Source organism: Triticum dicoccoides, chromosome 7B (genome assembly GCF_002162155.2).
Source record: "Triticum dicoccoides isolate Atlit2015 ecotype Zavitan chromosome 7B, WEW_v2.0, whole genome shotgun sequence".
Taxonomy (NCBI): domain Eukaryota; kingdom Viridiplantae; phylum Streptophyta; class Magnoliopsida; order Poales; family Poaceae; genus Triticum; species Triticum dicoccoides.
In genome coordinates, this window is record NC_041393.1 from 467,794,596 (window position 1) to 467,812,955 (window position 18,360).

Below are 18,360 nucleotides of genomic sequence, written 5' to 3' on the forward strand. Positions count from 1 at the left end.
CAAAGGCTTCTATATTAAGATTTGAAAATTATTGGCTTGAATTTGATGGATTTTATGAGACTATCTTACAATGCTGGAACTGAAATCAACAAATGGCAAACTCTGCAAATGATATTACTGCCAGGTTTAAATGTCTCAGAATGGGCCTCTAGAAATGGAGCAAAAACCACTCCAAACTCAACACTAATATCTCTGCGTGCAACTATGTCTTATATTTGATGGATGGTATAGAAGACCAGAGAAACCTGAGTACTATGGAAGCCAATTTCAGGAATATTCTGAAAAAGCGCATCCTCAAGTTGCTGGAAAATTATATTACTTCTATTACTAGAGATGATGGTATCTCATACCAAAGCCATGAGCATAAAGCTGCAATTATTTGGAAATCATACAAAGATAGGTTGGGCAAAGCCATTGATCCTCCCATGCTCTTCAATCTTGAAGAACTTATTCAGTCTCAGGACCTGTCAGATCTTGAGGCACCATTTTCCATGGATGAGATTGATGAAGTAATCAAGGATTTACCCACTGATAGAGCCCCTGCCCCTGATGGTTTTAATGGCATTTTCTTAAGGAAATGTTGGGATATTATAAAGCAAGATTTCTATACTATGATCTGGGATTTTTTTTGAAGGAAATTGTGATATTCAAAGTATAAATACTGCTTTCATTACTCTCATCCCTAAGATTACTGATCCTAAAAATATGAATGACTTCAGGCCCATATCCCTGGTCAGTCTTCCTCTTAAAATCATTACTAAACTTATGGCCAACAGAGCTCAAAAAATCATCACTTCTGTTATTCATCAGAACCAGTATGGTTTTATTAAAGGAAGAAACATTCAAGATTGTCTGGGATATGCTTTTTAATATCTCCATTTATGCCATCAATCAAAAAAAAACCATCATCATACTAAAATTGGATTTTGAAAAGGTTTTTGACAAGGTTGAATATAAAGCTATTATTACCATGTTAAAGGCTAAAGGATTTGGTCCTAGATGGATAAGCTGGGTTACAAATATTATGCATTCTACATGAACCTCTTTATTTCTTAATGGAGTGGCTAGTAAAAAGATCATTTGTAAAAGAGGAGTCAGACAAGGTGATCCACACTCCCCCCTGCTCTATATTATCACTGCTGACTTATTACAATCTGTTGTTAATGCTGCCTGGGAAAATGCATAGCTCTCACTTCCTATCAACCATGCATATGGTCAAGATTATCCAATCATACAATATGCAGATGACACTTTAATGATTATGTGTGCTAATGAAGATCAGCTTATCCATCTTAAATACTTACTCAACATGTTCAGTCTATCTACTAGTCTTTTTGTTAACTACATCAAATCTTCCATCATTCCCATTAATATGGACCAGCACTCTATTTCTTTGCTTGCAAACTCCTTTGTATGTAAGGTTGAAAGTCTTCCTTTTAATTATCTGGGTTTACCCATGGGCACCACCAAACCCACTGTCATGGATCTTATCCCTATTTTATCCAAAATTGACAAGAGATTATCTGGTGTGGCTAGATTTATGAATCACTCTGGCAGACTTACATATGTTAATTCTGTTGTTGCTTCCATGCCCATATTTGTCATGTGCTCTCTTAAAGTTCATTTCACCAAACTAGACCATGTGGACAAATCTTGTAGAAATTTCCTATGGTATGGTAATGAGATTCACAAAAAAGGCAAATGTCTGGCCAGCTGGGATATGATATGCAAGCCAAAGAATCAGGGGTGGCTAGGTGTCCTTAACTTAAGAGAGCAAAATAAAGCCCTCCTTATCAAGCATATATATATATATAAATTCTACAACAAGATTGATGCTCCTTGGGTCAAACTAATATGGGAGGCCTATTATCAGAACAATGAAGTTCCACACTCCAACAATAATAAAGGCTCTTTTTGGTTGAAAGATTGCATGAAATGTTTGAAATATTCAAAGATATGACTTCATGTGAGGTTAAATCTGGAAACTCCTCTATGTTATGGGATTACAAATGGAATGGAGAGATTATGAAGCTAAAATACCCTGAACTACACTCTTTCAACCTGCAGGAGAAAATATCTATCAGGGCTGCTAAAGAAATGGAAAATCATTACAGCTTATTCCAACTTCCATTGTCCACTATTGCACATCAACAGTTTCATCTTCTATCCGCTCAGTTATTCAACATCAGAAACAATAATGATCATGATATCTGGAATTTCTCCTAGGGCAGCAATACTAACATGACCAAGAGGATTTATAATTTTTAATGAGAAATGAAGATGCTGCTGAGACTTTCAAGTGGATATGGAAGTCATGTTGTCTACCTAAGCATAAATCTTTTTGCTAGTTAATGTTAAATGATAGGATAAACACTTGTGAATTACTGACTAGGAAGAGTATCCACCTCTATTCAACTAGGTGTGTCCTATGCAATGCTGAAGATATGGAAGACAACATGCACCTTCTCTTTTCCTACCCATTTAGCCAGGGTTTTTGGTGGAACATTGGTTTTGAATGGAACTCAGATTTGGATATTCATGATATGATAATTGATGCTAAACAAATATATCAGATTAGTCATTTCATGGAAGTTATGATAGTGGGCTATTGGAGCATATGGAATCAAAGAAATGGTCTGATATTTGAAGGAATTCCCTGTTCAATCTATGAATGCAGACATGACTTTATCAGAACCTTCAAGTTAACCATGCTGAGAGCTAAACCTAGTCATAAGGATGGCATGTCATCCTGGATTGATAATATATAATTATTTTCTTTCTTTACCTCCTTTTCTTTTTCTTCACTAGCTATCTCTGGTTGTCCCCCCATCAACCATTGTAAAGACTTATGTTATATTTGTTTCCTTAATGAAAATGACACACAGTAGGGCTATTGCCCTACTATTTTATGGTAAAAAAAAGGTTTGAGAAACTTTGCCACTACTTTCATCCAACTTGTTTACTGGCTCATCTTGGTCCAGTTGCTCGCCAAAACTACATTGCAGACAAGAAAGGAGGCGGTCGATAAAATGAACCACCCAAATTTTTTATCCAGTTCAACTGAAATGGAGCATCCCTGGCATGCAGACAGATTAAGTGCCAACTGAATATACGCGTCAACCAACTTGTCTAGAATCTTTGGACTCCATACCGTACAGTTCGCTACCATATGTGTCGATAACCAAAAGGCAGAAGTTGGGACCAAATACTGGACTGCGTTTTTCTGGGCTATGAGCCAAGCAATATTTGGCGTTCACTCCTAATACTCAGAGTTTGACAACTGGATGACGCTGGATGATACTCGAATGAATATACGCACTTCTTCTTTTCAACATCAATGCTTGTCTAAGTGAACTTTGGAGTACATAGCAGCATCATAAGTATCTGTCCATTAGATATTTTTGTGCAGTTCTACTGAAATCGCCAAATGTAATGATTTGCCTGTGAGTTCAGGCTCCAAGTTACTCCTTTATGAAATCAGCAAACAGTAGCACAATACCAAATTACCAATACATATGACAAGCACAATAATCAGGATAAAGACCGGTACCAACCTGTGTGAGGTAGCATATCAATTACTATTTCCTTTGACTGGAAGCCGAGATAAGCGACTAACGGGAAAGGAAGGAAGCGAGCAAGCCCAGATAAAGCGATTGACAGGAAGGGAAGGAAGCGATCGAGGAAATGAAGCACCCAGAGTTTTTTGCAATTCCACCAAAATCGAGCATCCCTGTTGGTACATATATTGAGAGAGTGATTAATGTAATAGTGGAACTAGTTGCTGAAACATACACTGATAAATAGAAGCGCCCTCATTATCTTAATGGGTAAAGTTAGCAACATAGTAGTCTTGCTTAAAGAGAGGTATTACTTTATTTAATCAGTGCCAATTAGCTCAACACTCAAAGCATTGCCATGTATCATAGGTTGCAAAACTTGAATGAGTTTCTCATGACAGTAGCAACACAGTAGCACGATACATATATAGGTACAACAAACTAATATGGCTGAAGGCCTTAGGCTGGTACCAACCTAAGCACAAAAGCTTATTCAAGTAGTCCCAGAAGAGATGATAAAGCACTCACTGAATCACTCAATAGTATATATTTTTGTGCACTTCAAATGTATAGTTGAAATAACTCTTGTTTATCAGTGGTGAGATTATATTGAAAGATTATCAAGAACTTCGAGCAGAGTTAAATCACTGGCTGGGATACAGTTCATTGTATTCTCTTGTGCAGTTCACTAAAATGTATGATTGGCAGAACATGATCCCTGTTTGCACAAGTAGGAACAAGGTGAAACCTTCATTAGCTTAGTGAGAAATGATAGAAAGATAATAGCATTATTATGTCATGACACTACCAAGATTCCCTCCCTGCTCCACTACATGCTTCACCTCCACGGACACAGATATACATGTACATGATTCAGCATAGGGTGTTACTAAAGATTTGTTTAACTCCGACAAGAAAATTAGGCAGTAATAAATTAGTGCTACCTTAGTATTCCTGATTAATTAAGTGACCTTGCAGGAGAGACAACAAAAGTGGAAAGGCTCCCTGGAGGATTGTCTCACATGTAAGGGAGACGTTGCCGGAGCCCTTGAATGGCCTCGACCGAGGCCTCAGCTTCAGCAAGATCACCTTGGCACTGTTGATCGTGTAGAGCTGGGTCGCTCATGCATCCAGAATCCGGTTAATTAGTATGATGTGTCGTTAAGCCAAGTACTACTCTGCTGCATATCTTTATCTATCTCTACTCTATTATCTATTACTCTTATACTCTTACAAAAAACAGAGTTGGTGATCTTGCTGTTAAGTGCATCTCGATATTACGTGGAAAAAACGAGCATCTTGCTAGTCTTCCAAGTAAATTAAGACTAGTAGCAACACAACAATACAATACCACTAGCAAGATGTGAGGATAACATAGGACGGTACCATCGAGTGATCTTCTTCAGTTCCTCCTCCTCCTCCTCCTTCTTCTTCTTCTTCTTCTTCCTCTTCATGCTCTGTTTCTCTTTCTCCTCGCCAGTTGTTGAAACCAAGTACATGATTGGCCTTCTATTTCAGAATTGGTTTTGTCAGTGAGGGAATACAAGTGTACTAGTGAACAATAGCATTATTTTCTAAATGGCAGTCCAAAATAGAGATGAACACATGCATTAAATATCATTCTTACCTAACGGAAGGTTATGGTGCCAATTTGGATGATGAAGATTGGAACACAGATCTCCCTTTGTGCAGTTCCACCGAAATGAACCAATGTTTCCATTCTGACATTCCAATTAAATAGCACAAAAGTCACTTCTTTTAAGAAGTGCTTTTTGCAGTGCACCAAAAGGTCCCAATCGCAACGAGGTGAAATGGATATATGCTACATCTTGAGCTTGCGTTGGTTTTCCTTGAAGAGGAAAGGGTGATGCAGCAATAGTAGCGCAAGTATTTCCCTCAGTTTTTGAGAACCAAGGTATCAATCCAGTAGGAGGCTCCTCAAAAGTCCCACGCACCTACACAAACAAACAAGAACACATAACCAACGCAATAAAGGGGTTGTCAATCCCTTCATGGCCACTTGCGAAAGTGAGATCCGATAGAGATAATATGATAAGATAAATATATTTTTGGTATTTTATAATATAGATTGGAAAAGTAAAGATGCAAATAAAAGTAGATTGAAAGCTTATATGATAAAAGATAGACCCAGGCGCCATAGGTTTCACTAGTGGCTTCTCTCAAGATAGCATAAGTATTACGGTGGATGAACAAATTACTGTCGAGCAATTGATCGAAAAGCGAATAATTATGAGATTATCTAGGCATGATCATGTATATAGGCATCACGTCCGTGACAAGTAGACCGACTCCTGCCTGCATCTACTACTATTACTCCACACATCGACCGCTATCCAGCATGTATCTAGAGTATTAAGTTCATAAAGAACAGAGTAACGCATTAAGAAAGATGACATGATGTAGAGGGATAAACTCATGCAATATGATATAAACCCCATCTTCTTATCCTCGATGGCAACAATACAATACGTGCCTTGTTGCCCCTGCTGTCACTGGGAAAGGACACCGCAAGATTGAACCCAAAGCTAAGCACTTCTCCCATTGCAAGAAAGATCAATCTAGTAGGCCAAACCAAACTGATAATTCGAAGAGACTTGCAAAGATAACTTAATCACACATAAAAGAATTCAGAGGAGATTCAAGTATTTCTCATAGATAAACTTGATCATAAACCCACAATTCATCGCATCTCGACAAACACACCGCAAAAAGAGTTACATCGAATAGATCTCCAAGAAGATCGAGGAGAACTTTGTATTGAGATTCAAAGAGAGAGAAGAATCCATCTAGCTAATAACTATGGACCCGAAGGTGTGTGGTAAACTACTCACAACTCATCGGAAGGGCCTTGGAGATGACGTAGAGGCCCTCCGTGGTCGATTCCCCCTCCGGCAGAGCACCGGCGAAGGCCCCAAGATGGGATCTCGCGAATACATAAGGTTACGGCGGTGGAAATAGTTTTTCATGGTCGCTTCTGATGTTTTCGGGGTACATGGGTATATCTAGGAGGAAGAAGCAGGTCGTTGGACGCTCGAGGGGCCTACGAGGGTGGGGGGCGCGCCCACCTGTAGGGGACCCGCCGGGCACCCTCGTGGCCGCCTTCCTTGTTTCTTGACTTCCACTCCAAGTCCTCTGGATCATGTTTGTTCCAAAAAGATCACTCCCGAAGGTTTTAGTCCGTTTGGACTCCGTTTGATATTCCTTTTCTTCGAAACACTAAAATAGGCAAAAAAACAGCAATTCGGGTTGGGCCTCCAGTTAGTAGGTTAGTCCCAAAAATGATATAAAAGTGTAAAGTAAAGCCCATAAACATCCAAAATGGATAATATAATAGCATGGAACAATCAAAAATTATAGATACGTTGGAGACGTATCAATATCCCTGTTTGCACAAGAAGGAACAAAGGAAACAGTCACGAGTCTCAAACAATTACTGATAAAAACAATTGGCTAAACTTGGCATGGCTTCATTTTACCTGGGGCATTAGATGAAGAACAACTAAATATTTGCTATAAGGGCATGGGACAGTGGGTGCACCAGCTGTCCAACACCATGTACCTAAACCGGGGCATAAAGTGGTGATTCAAAGTTTGTTGCCCCGAGAAACAAACATCCAAGAAACATATCTAGGTTGGTCCCATTTTTGTTCACTCTAGCCACCTAATCCTATGTGTGGATAACAAATCTAGTCCTGGACATACCACTGTTTAAAGTGTTTTCCTTATATTTCCCTTTTCGACCAAGAGACGGGTTGGATGACCAGTATGTACTACTTTCACCCCCTTTCCTTCCTGTTTGTACCAAGTCCGATGTACATACTAACCCCCCCCCCCATATTTTTTGTTTGAACCAACTACAAGATTCAACTCCATGAACTAGCTTTACCTCTAACAATAGAAAAAAATTAGGTGACGTTGGACCATCCCATCGAGGGGGGCTGAGAAGTAGAAAATGATGCACATGCAGCAATGTAGCGAGCTGGGGAAGTAGAGCTAGGTCGGCTTCGAAGGAAGATATACCTGAAGGTCGTCGGGATGCGGATAGGTGGGCGGCGGGAGGCCGGATCCACCCACACTAGGGTAGAGATGAAGGGATCAGAGGACCTTCTGCGCCGGCGCTCGGCCAGAGATAACAGTGTGGCCGGCAGTGGGTCTCCTCCCTCGCTATCAACGACATCCTAAATGCTGCCCCTCCTCCCCTTCTCCGGCGGATGGGGATATGTCCAGATCTGTAACCAGCGGTGAGGATAGAAAGACAATGTTTACCATTGCTATCTTGTTTAGATCTGGATAGGATGAGAGTGTGTGAATAGAGCAACCCTAGCAAGCAAGCGCGGAGGCTCCAGCCTATATATATATATATATATATATGTATAGTGGGGTAGTTTTGTTTTTACACCCCATCAAAACAATTGTTTAAAATTGTGTACATGCTAGGTTGCCTTTTTTTGAGTTGTGATTGTTTTTTGAGATAGCTACCCGCTTATTCCAAGTGGTGTTACGGTGTGCCAAGTCGCACTTTGTATCGTTCATGTCTGGTACTAGACCCTCCGTTAACTTAACAACCACCGTCTAGTAAAATTTGTGAACAAGCCCACGGCTAAAATTATCAGAAACGTGGGCTACCCCAACATGCATTATTATTTATATTTTCTATGTGGGAGTATCCTCAAAACAAAATGTGAGAGTACAATCTTTATTGGGTCCCTTTGTAATTTGTGCTAAATTTTGACCAAAGATTTAACTAACAAAAGATTAGTGCGTGTTAACAAAAAATACATCCTTTGGTTTGTATTTGAACATAGTTTTCAATGATGTATTTTTTGTGACATGCATGAACATTTTGTTAGTTAAATTTATAGTCAAAAATTGGCACAGATTTATCATAGGGACTGAAAGTGCTAGTTATCGACTAGAGGGGGGGTGAATAGGTGACTTTTATGAAAGTCTTCAAAACACGGTGGCTTTGAAGACAAATAGGTAAACTGAGCCTATATAGTAATCAGGGGAATGAGGACTACACTAGGCAAGCATTAGTCAAGCATACAATACAGTGAAAGCACAAAGACTAACTGCAACTAGGTAGACATGATCAGAATGGAAGATAGTACGAAGCTGAAACAAATATAAGTCTTCACACAATGAAGTCAAATGAATTAGGTAGGCAAGCTACGACTTCATGAAGACAAACTGTAAAGTAAGGAGAGTACTGCAACTAGGTAGACATGATCAGAATGGAAGATAGTACGAAGCTGAAACAAATATAAGTCTTCACACAATGAAGTCAAATGAATCAGGCAGGCAAGCTATGACTTCATGAAGACAAACTGTAAAGTAAGGAGAGTAGAGGATAGAACCAGTAGCTTGGCAAAGACAAGGATTTGGTAGACCAGTTCTAGTTGCTGTGATAGTTGTACGTCTGGTTAGGGAGTCTGAGATTGAACTCAGAAGACTATGTCTTCACCTTATTCCCCTTGAGATAAGGACACCCAGTCCTCGCCCAATCACTCTAGTAAGTCTTCGAGGTAGACTTCCAAACCTTCACAAACTTCGTTCACCAGCAATCCATAATGACTCTTGGATGCTCAGAACGCGACGCCTAACCGGCTGGACGATTCACAGTCCTCAAGTGTAACAAGTCTTTAGATCACGCGAACAGAAAGACTTCAGTGATGCCTAACACTCTTTGGCTCTGGTTGTTTTGGGCTTTGTCCTCGCAAGGATCTCTCGCAAATGCTTCGGAGGTGGATTGCTCTCAAACGAGAAAAGACGTGCACTAACTCTGAGCAGCCACCAATTTATGGTGTAGGGGGTGGGCTATTTATAGCCAGGAGGCAACCCGGCCTGATATGTCTGAAATGACCGTGGGTCACTAAGGAACTGACACGTGTCCAACGGTCAGATTTCAAACACACGCGGCAGCTTGGCTTGGGCTATAAGCAAAGCTGACTCATCCAGTTCTGGATAAGATTTGCTGTCATTGCCTTCGCTCGAAGAAATAGGATTTGGTTGAGCATCACTTCAGTCACTCTAACTTTGTTCACTTGGACCCCACTTAACAGAACAGTGGTTCCTATGACTCAATAAAGAAGAAAGGAGACTACAAAACAACTATGTCTTTGCACTCCATAGTCTTCAAGTGAATATCTTCATGTGTCACAATCTTCGTCGTGAATGTCTTCACGAACTACCATTGTCTTCAATGTCTTCACACATTTTTAAGGGTCATCTCTGGTAGCTAAACTGAATCAATGAGGGACACTGCCTGTGTTATCCTACAATTCTCACAAACACATTAGTCCCTCAACCACGTTTGTCGTCAATACTCCAAAACCAACTAGGGGTGGCACTAGATGCACTTACAATCTCCCCATTTTTGGTGATTGATGACAAACTGGTTGAAGTTTTCAACGGGGATAAAAGTATGTGAAAGTTCAGTTCTGTGAGCATTGTCTTCATACATATAAAGAAGCTCCCCCCTAAAGATGTGCATATAAATAGTTGGGACAATTCCATTTCTCCCTCTAACTTGAGCCACCACCTGGCATTTGCCCCTAATTTTTAGGTATGCTAAAAATACCCCTCTTTCGTCAAGTCACCTTATAGAAATGCCCTTCTGTGCCGTTAACATCCAGTCAAAGGGGTTTGACCGTCTGGTGAACAGTAACATGGTGAATAGTAAATTAAAAAAAATAGCAAAAAAATCAAAAAAATCTGAAATTTTGTGGGATTGAAGATACTCAAGGGATCAAGGTGCGTGCAAATTTTCGCATAGTTTGGACATTCCAGCAGCTCGTGTCAAAGGAAAAACTTTAAAATGTACGCTGTGAGCAGTAAATTCAAAAAAATAGCTAGAAAATTCAAAAAAATATGAAATTTTTTGGCATCAAAGAGGCTGGCGTATGAAGGTGCGCACAAATTTTTGTTGTGTTTCTACACTGTAGGAGCTCGTGGAGAAAAAACAAAATTTGGCACAGAAAAAACTTTGAAAAAATGCACTAGTTTTTTTGCTAGAGCACCTCGCATGTCATTTGATCACAAAAATTTGCAAGCTCCTTGCGCACCCAAGCCTCTTTGATGCCAAAAAATTCATATTTTTTAAAATTTTCTTGCTATTGTTTTTGAATTTACTGTTCACAGCTTATAGATTTATATTTTTTCCTTTTCCACGAGTTCCTGGATTGTCCAAATAGCGCAAAAATTTGCAAGCACCTTGCGCCCTTGAGTATCTTCGATCCCACAAAATTTCAGATTTTTTGATTTTTTTGCTATTTTTTTGAAATTACTATTCACCATGTTACTCTTCATCAGACGGTCAAAGCCCTTTGACCGGACGGCAAGGGCATTTCTATAAGGTGAATTGACGGAAGAGGGGTATTTTTGAGCATACCTAAAAATTAGGGGCAAATACCAGGTGGTGGCTCAAGTTAGGGGGAGAAATGGAATTGTCCCACTAAATAGTTTGCTTTTGAATGCAAACGCACATGGCAGGTTTTGCTTTGTGGAGGCCATCTTCAAAGTGTGAAGACAATTCATCATGCATATAAAAAGGTAATGAATATAATGATATGCATAGAATGACTACATGCGGAATTTATCATCGCATCACAAAGTGGCAGCAAGAGTAGCAGACGACCATCGAGTTTAAGTGTTACAACTCAAAAGCCAAAAGTTTCAGAACGTGAGTTGTAAGAACTTAGCAAAAAATTAAGCAACCACCCATATGGACCCGCTTGAAGACTATCAACTCATATGCTTCTCCCCCTTTTGTCAGTAATGACCAAAAAGGTTTGAAGACATAGAGCATCTGCTCGTTCCCAGGTGGAGACGAAGTTGGAGTCGCAGGGTGAATGTTGGAGTTTGGTGGTGTAGACGGGCCTGGTGCAGCATCATGATGCAGTGCAGTTACAACAGGCGAAGTGGTGTCATCTTCTTCATTGACGACTCTCGCAACAACAGTTGCAGCCGAAGATGAGCACTCAGAATCATCAATGGAGTGTGTGCAACGCCAAGTTGCATTTTGAGGAGGCCTGGAGTCAAACTTGAAATTCTCAGTGAAGCCATCCGTGTGAAGATCATCTTCAGCGCAAAGCAAGGTGAGACTCTTCCAGGACCGTCGATAGGCTTCATGGGCTACAAACGAGTTCTTGGTGGCCAAGTTGCGAAGGCGATTGATATCCACCAAGATACTTTGCCTCTGACGCTTCAGCCAGTCATGATGTTTGTCCTGCTTTTGATGTAAAGCCACCAGAAGCTCACGGTCATTAAGAAAACGAGGACGCTTCTGAGGCCTTTGAGCTATGGTGCTTGCAGTGCCTTCACTATTGGCACGGTGCGGTAGGCACAGATTTCCAGCCAGAGGATAAGCAGGAGTTGTACCATTTGGCACATGAAACACCTTCAATGGGCTGTGTGAAGCTCTGGAATTCAGCATTCTGAAGGTGGAGGGGCTTCTTTGCAGGCTCGGGGTAGATGGCTTCAACAGACATATCAACATCAGGCAGAAAGACAATGTGGTTGTGCGCTGATGGCCGGTAGTCAATAGCTGAATGACGCTTGATCAAGCGCATCACCCATGGAGCATAAAACTTGAGACCAAACAGATCGATCCCAGAAGCAGCAAGTTGGCTGATGAAGAAATCCTGAGTGTTGAATCTTATGCCATTGATAATATAGAATACCAAAGTCTTCATGGCTCCTTCAAGTTTGGCTTCGGAAGAATGGCCTTTGATGGGCCAGAGAGTATGCCTCAGAATGTGATACACTATGTGTGGCAGGTACTCAAGGTCCTTTACAAAGAACTCATTTGGATATTAGGCGTCTTGGGGCAATGGCTTCATCATGCTAAGAATTTGACTCATGTTTGGCTCTGGCTTTTGAAATATGCTCTGCAGTTCATTCTAATGAAGCGAACAACCAGGTTCTTATAACTCACCTGGAGTGGGTAGGGAAGTAAGCTCGATGATATCCTGATCTTTGGCTTCGTGATGTACATCACCTATCATCCACTCAAGGATCCAAGTCTTCGGATCCTTGTTGTAGCCCCGAATGTGTAGGGTGGGATAGAACTGCAGGAGAAGCTCTTCATTCCAGTGTTCTTTATCAGTCACAAAAGCCAGAAGACCAACATCCCTAAAGCATTCAAGGGCTTCTTCCAGACATGGCAGCCCAGCCATAGCATCACAATCCAGACGTCTGTGCGGAAAAATCCAGTCTTGATTGTACATAATGCAAGAGTAATAGCTTCGCTGTTAATGGCTCCAAAATCTGTCAGAGGAGATTTTTGGCTTCTTGTATAGGTTCTTGGCGTTGTCAAAGAAGGTATTGTGGTCTTTGAAGCTGAGCAAGCTGAATGAGCCTTGTGTAGTGACAACACTTGGAAGCCTTGGCAGACGTGGCTTTGGCTTCTGAACTTGAGGCCTTTGCTCCACATGATCATCATACTGGGGTCCTGGAACAGTAGGAGGAAACCATAATTGGCCATCGGACAGTGACAAGCTGACCTTCACGATTGAAGGCCCTTTCCATGGTATGAGGCCGTGATGGAGGAACAACACCATTAGTGGTGATTGGCGTCACTGTGGCTTCAACATTCACATTTGCTTCAGGATCCACATTGTCTTCAGCCAAGACAGGGTCATTGGCTTCAGTAGCAGCGTTGGTGGCAGCCTCAGTGTTTTCAACCTCCATCTGGTCAACGACTAGAGGGTTGGGCACGATCACATTCTCTTCAAGAATGACTTGATCAGTAGCAGGGGGTGTGGCTTCTCTTTCTTCTTCTCTTCTTTCTTCTTCGGCTGATGCAGCCGGAATACCTTCAGCAGCTTTAGCTTCAGACTCTTTAGCAGTCGCAGAAGGATTTGCTTCAGGAACACTTGACGTGCCACTGAGCTAGATTGTTGTGAATCTTCTTCTGGAATGGTCGACATGGAGAGGTGCTTGAGACCTTTGCAAAGCCTGCAAGAAGCTGGGGATGCCTTTGGAGATGGAGTGGTCTCCATGTAATTGTCATCATCAAGCACAAAAGAGGTGACTTGAGTAGGTGGAGTACGGGGTGTTTCATCTTGAGCAGTTGGCGTCAATGGACAACCAATGCTAATGTATTCACTGCTCACAGGAGGAGGCGATGATACCAACTAGGGATCAAGCTGAGGAAGGACTTCATCATCAATTACATTGTCTTCATGATCAATGTCTTCAGCTGCGTTGGGGTTAACAGCTGGAACTTCTTCAGTTTCCGGAGCCTCTGTGGGAGCAGGCTCATGGATGACGAGACGGTGCTCGCAATTTGCAGAGGCATGGTAGGGAATAGAAATGGGTTCAACCATGAGGGGCTCTTGGGCAGTAGCACGCTCTTTCGTTGAAGAGTTAGAGCCTTTTGTCTTCAACTTTTTCTTTGAGGGAGCATTATCAGATGTATCTTTGTGCTTCCTCTTTCTGGCTTCAGCTTTAGCTTGCCTAGTCTTCTTGAGATCAGAAGCAGCAGAGGGGACCTTTGGCTTTAAGCCAGTCATGCTGGTAGGGAAGACAATACTGGGTTGTCCTGGAGCATCGGGATTAGCTTCAGTAGGCTTCTTGTTCTTCTTAGCAGCCCTTCTGGGGTCGATGCCAGGACGCCCAAGAGCTTTCCTCTTTTCAGCTCCATTGTGTGCTTGCACACATTTCTGTGCATAAGCCTTCATGCGTTCTTGAGAGCCTTTGGCTTCTTCACGCTTCTTGTGAAATTGAGTCTTGAGGTCATGCAACATCTTCTTGAAAATTTGCACATCTGCCACACTAAGCTTGTGCATATGCTTCTTGAAATGTGCCTTCTCATAATCTCTCTTGTTTTTGAGCTCGACGATTTTCTGAGCCAAGGCCAACTCATTAGCAATGGCTCCATGAAACGTGACGATGATGCCCACTGGCAGCTGTAGACTGTCAATGATGATGCTCTGGTCGTCGAACCACTCATCAATGAAGTTATTCAAGATGTCAACATCAAAGAGGGGCAGATCACTAAAGATCTCTCTTGCTTGCAATTGATCAGTATCTCTAGAGCTTCATCACCAAGATCTTCATCGCTTGACAGATCAATGGTGTCTTCCTCGTTGCGCAGAACGGCAGCAAGAGTGAGGGGTTGCCCAGAAACCTTCTTGGGCAATTGCTTCTTGGTTCTCTTCGACACACGAGACAAATCTTCATATTGCACACCGGATTCACGAGGTGCAGTTTTCAGAGGCTTCTTGGTCGAAGCTTTTGGAGCAACAGTAGCAGAAGGCTTTGAAGGTTTAGCCTTTTTCTTCTGCTTCGGTGGTGATGGAGCATCATCGGAGTCTGCTTCTTCAGCGGATTGCTCCACTACATCTCTATGGGCAGCAATATGGGACAGAAGCCCATCGAAGTTGGCGAAGGGGCCAATTTTGTTCTCATTTGCTTCACAAGTACTATCTGACCTTGGTGCAGAGGGGCCAGGGTTGAAGTTGAGGCCAAATTCATTTTGGTTCTTAACAGTTGAATCCTTTGCGAATTGAAAGTTGCGCTTGAAGAGATTGTCTTCACGACACCATAAGAGAGATGATGGGTCGGCCTTTTTAGGCTGAGGTCCTCGGACCATGCAAGGATAGAACTCCCGATTAATAGCTTCAGCCTTAGTCTTTGGTACCAAATTTCGGTACAGACAATCACCCCATGGGCACTTTATAGCATTCTTCTCAGCGTATTCAGGTGTCACAAACTTGTATTTGAACCACTGCACTGCCCAATATCTTCGGATCCACTGGACCCGTTCTTGCGCTGTGTGTAGCCCTCTTCAGGGTCAGACTTGTAGAGTTCATATAGATTTGCAGGCAAGTCCAGTGCTGTGTTGCCATGGTGTTGCCTGCCTCCTTTCCGTGCAGACTTCTCAGAGGGCATTATATTCATACAGATAGGCTTCAGAATAGTAACAGGCTTCCGTCTGCTGGTCAGACAAGAACTGGCTTCAGGAGATTCAATGTGACGCTGTAAGAATTCTACAAATGAATGCAGACTATGAGAACCAAGGGATTCTCCCACGGAGATGTACCTGTGACATCATTAGAGATGCGAGGGAAGGGGAAGAGGTCATATGCATTATCAGAAGTTTTTGAAGATAAATCAGTTTAGAATACATTGACCTCACAATGCGAAGACATTCGCTTATTGAAAGAATTTGGTTCCAGATTTGTACAAATCCACGAATAGGTACAATTGAGGAATCTAACTAGTTTTGACGCAAAAGTGAACATACTTTGCAATACATGAGATTCAGAAAGAGATAGATCCAGATTTGGAAGTGTATAAACCACTTTTGGTTGAGGTGGATGGATTTGACAGATCAAAAAGACTATAAAAAGTGAGATTTAATTACCACAGATGAACTGCTAAACGAGGTAGAAGGGAGGACGAGCAGTCCAATCTCCCGCACCCTAACTTGGTGGCGGAAGACACCTACGGTGGCGGCGGAGAAGACGAGGTCCGCGGCCGGCGTGAGGACAGCGTCGAAGAAGTCGCGATGGCTAACTGCTTCGTCTCCAGCGTCGACGTGAGCTAGCGGTGGTGCTAGGGTTTGAGCGAGATGGCAAGGTGGAAGAAGAGATATTGACTGCTAGGGGCGAGTATTTATAGGAAGGAGAAGGGCGGCGCAATGCAATTACGCAGGTGCCCCTGGCAGTTCATGTCTGAAGGACACGTAGGGTGCATGCAACTTATCAGGAGTTGATCTATGTTCCCACGCACGCCTGGATTGTCGGGTGGTCGTTCCAGCTTCTCCGGTTTTCAGGCAAAGGGTAAGACATTAAAAGCAGTTGTAAAAGTGTGTCTCTGTATCTTCTGCTGACAAGGACATAGAGAAGATATTTGACAAGCGTCAACAGAATGCATATGACTTAGACAGAAAGAATTTGAGGGAGTAGCACATAAGGGATTAGGGTCCGATCACATTCACTTAGTTAAAAAACGTGAAGACATAGCTATAAGTGAATGCTATAGAGGCACACACACACACACACACACACACACACACACAGAGAGAGAGAGAGAGAGAGAGAGATACACATCTGGGCTATTCTGTTACGCGTAACAGAATATTATTCTGTTATCCTTTTTGAACTGACGGTTTCAGGTGGCTGTACTGATGTTTTCGGAGCGGTTGAACTGATGCTTTCAGCTATGTTTAACAGATCGTCTTCTTTAGTTCAAAAACTTTTTGTAATTTTTTTGTCGGAATGGGGCGTGTAATATATCGTTGGAAAGATCTTGACAACCATATTTCAAGTATATTGAATGTTTTTTCAAAATCATTATCGTTTAAGAGCAGTTTTGAAAAAACCTTTTTTTTCAAAACCGAAAACGTGAATTGTAATTTGGACTCAATTTTCAAACGGTTTGTCGGAATTGAGCAAATAAGATGGCGTTGGAAAGCTGGTGAAAATCCGCATCTTCCATATATGTATTCTTTTTTCTAATTTTATATGATTTAAAAGTAATTTGAAAAACAGTGAAATTCTTGGCGAAACGTATTTTCGTGATTTTTTGCAAACGTTTTGTCGATTGACACAAATGATACGGCGTTGGAAAGCTATGGAAAATGCACAACTTTTTCGTATAGAAATGTTTTTCTAATTCATTACGGTTTAAAAATGAATTCGAATACGGTCAAATTTGATTTTGAACGCCATTTTTTTAAAAAGTTTGTCAAAATATGGCAAATAATATACCGTTGGATAGCTATCGAAAATGCGAAACTTAGTCATGTTGAACGTTTTCTCTACTTCGCAACCGTTTAAGAGTAATTTAGAATACGGCATAATGGATCTTGCTGTTTTCTCGTGTGAAAAACAGAGTAGTCGTACTGATATATGTGTATGTTTGTACTGAGCTATTTTTTGTAGAGTAATTTTGAATGGTTCCGAAAAAGGGTACTTGTACTGATGCTTGCATGGGTTTGTACTAAGCATGTTTTCACTGACTAGACTTTGCTCTGTTTTTTTGGTAATATTTTTCTCATAAGTTTTCAACGGTTTACTGTATCGTTGCCCCTGTACTTGTATGGTTTGTATCATCAAACTGAAATATATTTTATTCAAAAAGAAAATGTGTTTGTTTTGTTTTTTTTAACTCGACATTTTTTCGACAACGTTGTTCTGAACTTCTCTCATTTTACGACTTGTACTGAGGTACTTACTAAGCAGGATTTTCATGCGGTTTCTTTTTTTGCTTGAACTTTACAATTTGAATTTCTATCATTTATTTTGTTTCGAACGGACAATTGTTTTTAACTCGTACTGAGGTACTTACTACGCCCGAACTGGGGTGGCTATCGCGTGTCTCGGCGTGTTTTGAACTCGATGATATTTTTTCATCAATTTACTGCCCATTTTTTTCATCACACTTGAGAGAGTGATTAATAGGTTTACTTGATCATTTGAACTCGTACTGATCTCCTTATGAGTTTGTACTGATCTTCTTAGGATTTTCTTGAAGCTGCCGACCTTAGCATCTCCTTTCCTTCTCACTATAAGGTCTTTGAACTTGGTACTGGGGCGGTGTTGTACTGTACGTGAGGCGGCGGGGGTTGGCGGCTCTGTGTAGTCTGCAGTGAGCTTGGAGGAGGGGGGAGGCACTCGCCATGGCTAGGAGAAGCCAGAAGGAAGGACAGTGGGCGGCGTCGCGATGGAGCAAGTGGCGACCTAGGGGTTGGCGCGCTGGGGATGGGGGCGGCAGGCGCGCAGCAGGTGGGGGCGGCCAGAGCGCTGCGGATGGGGGATGGGGTGTGGCCAGG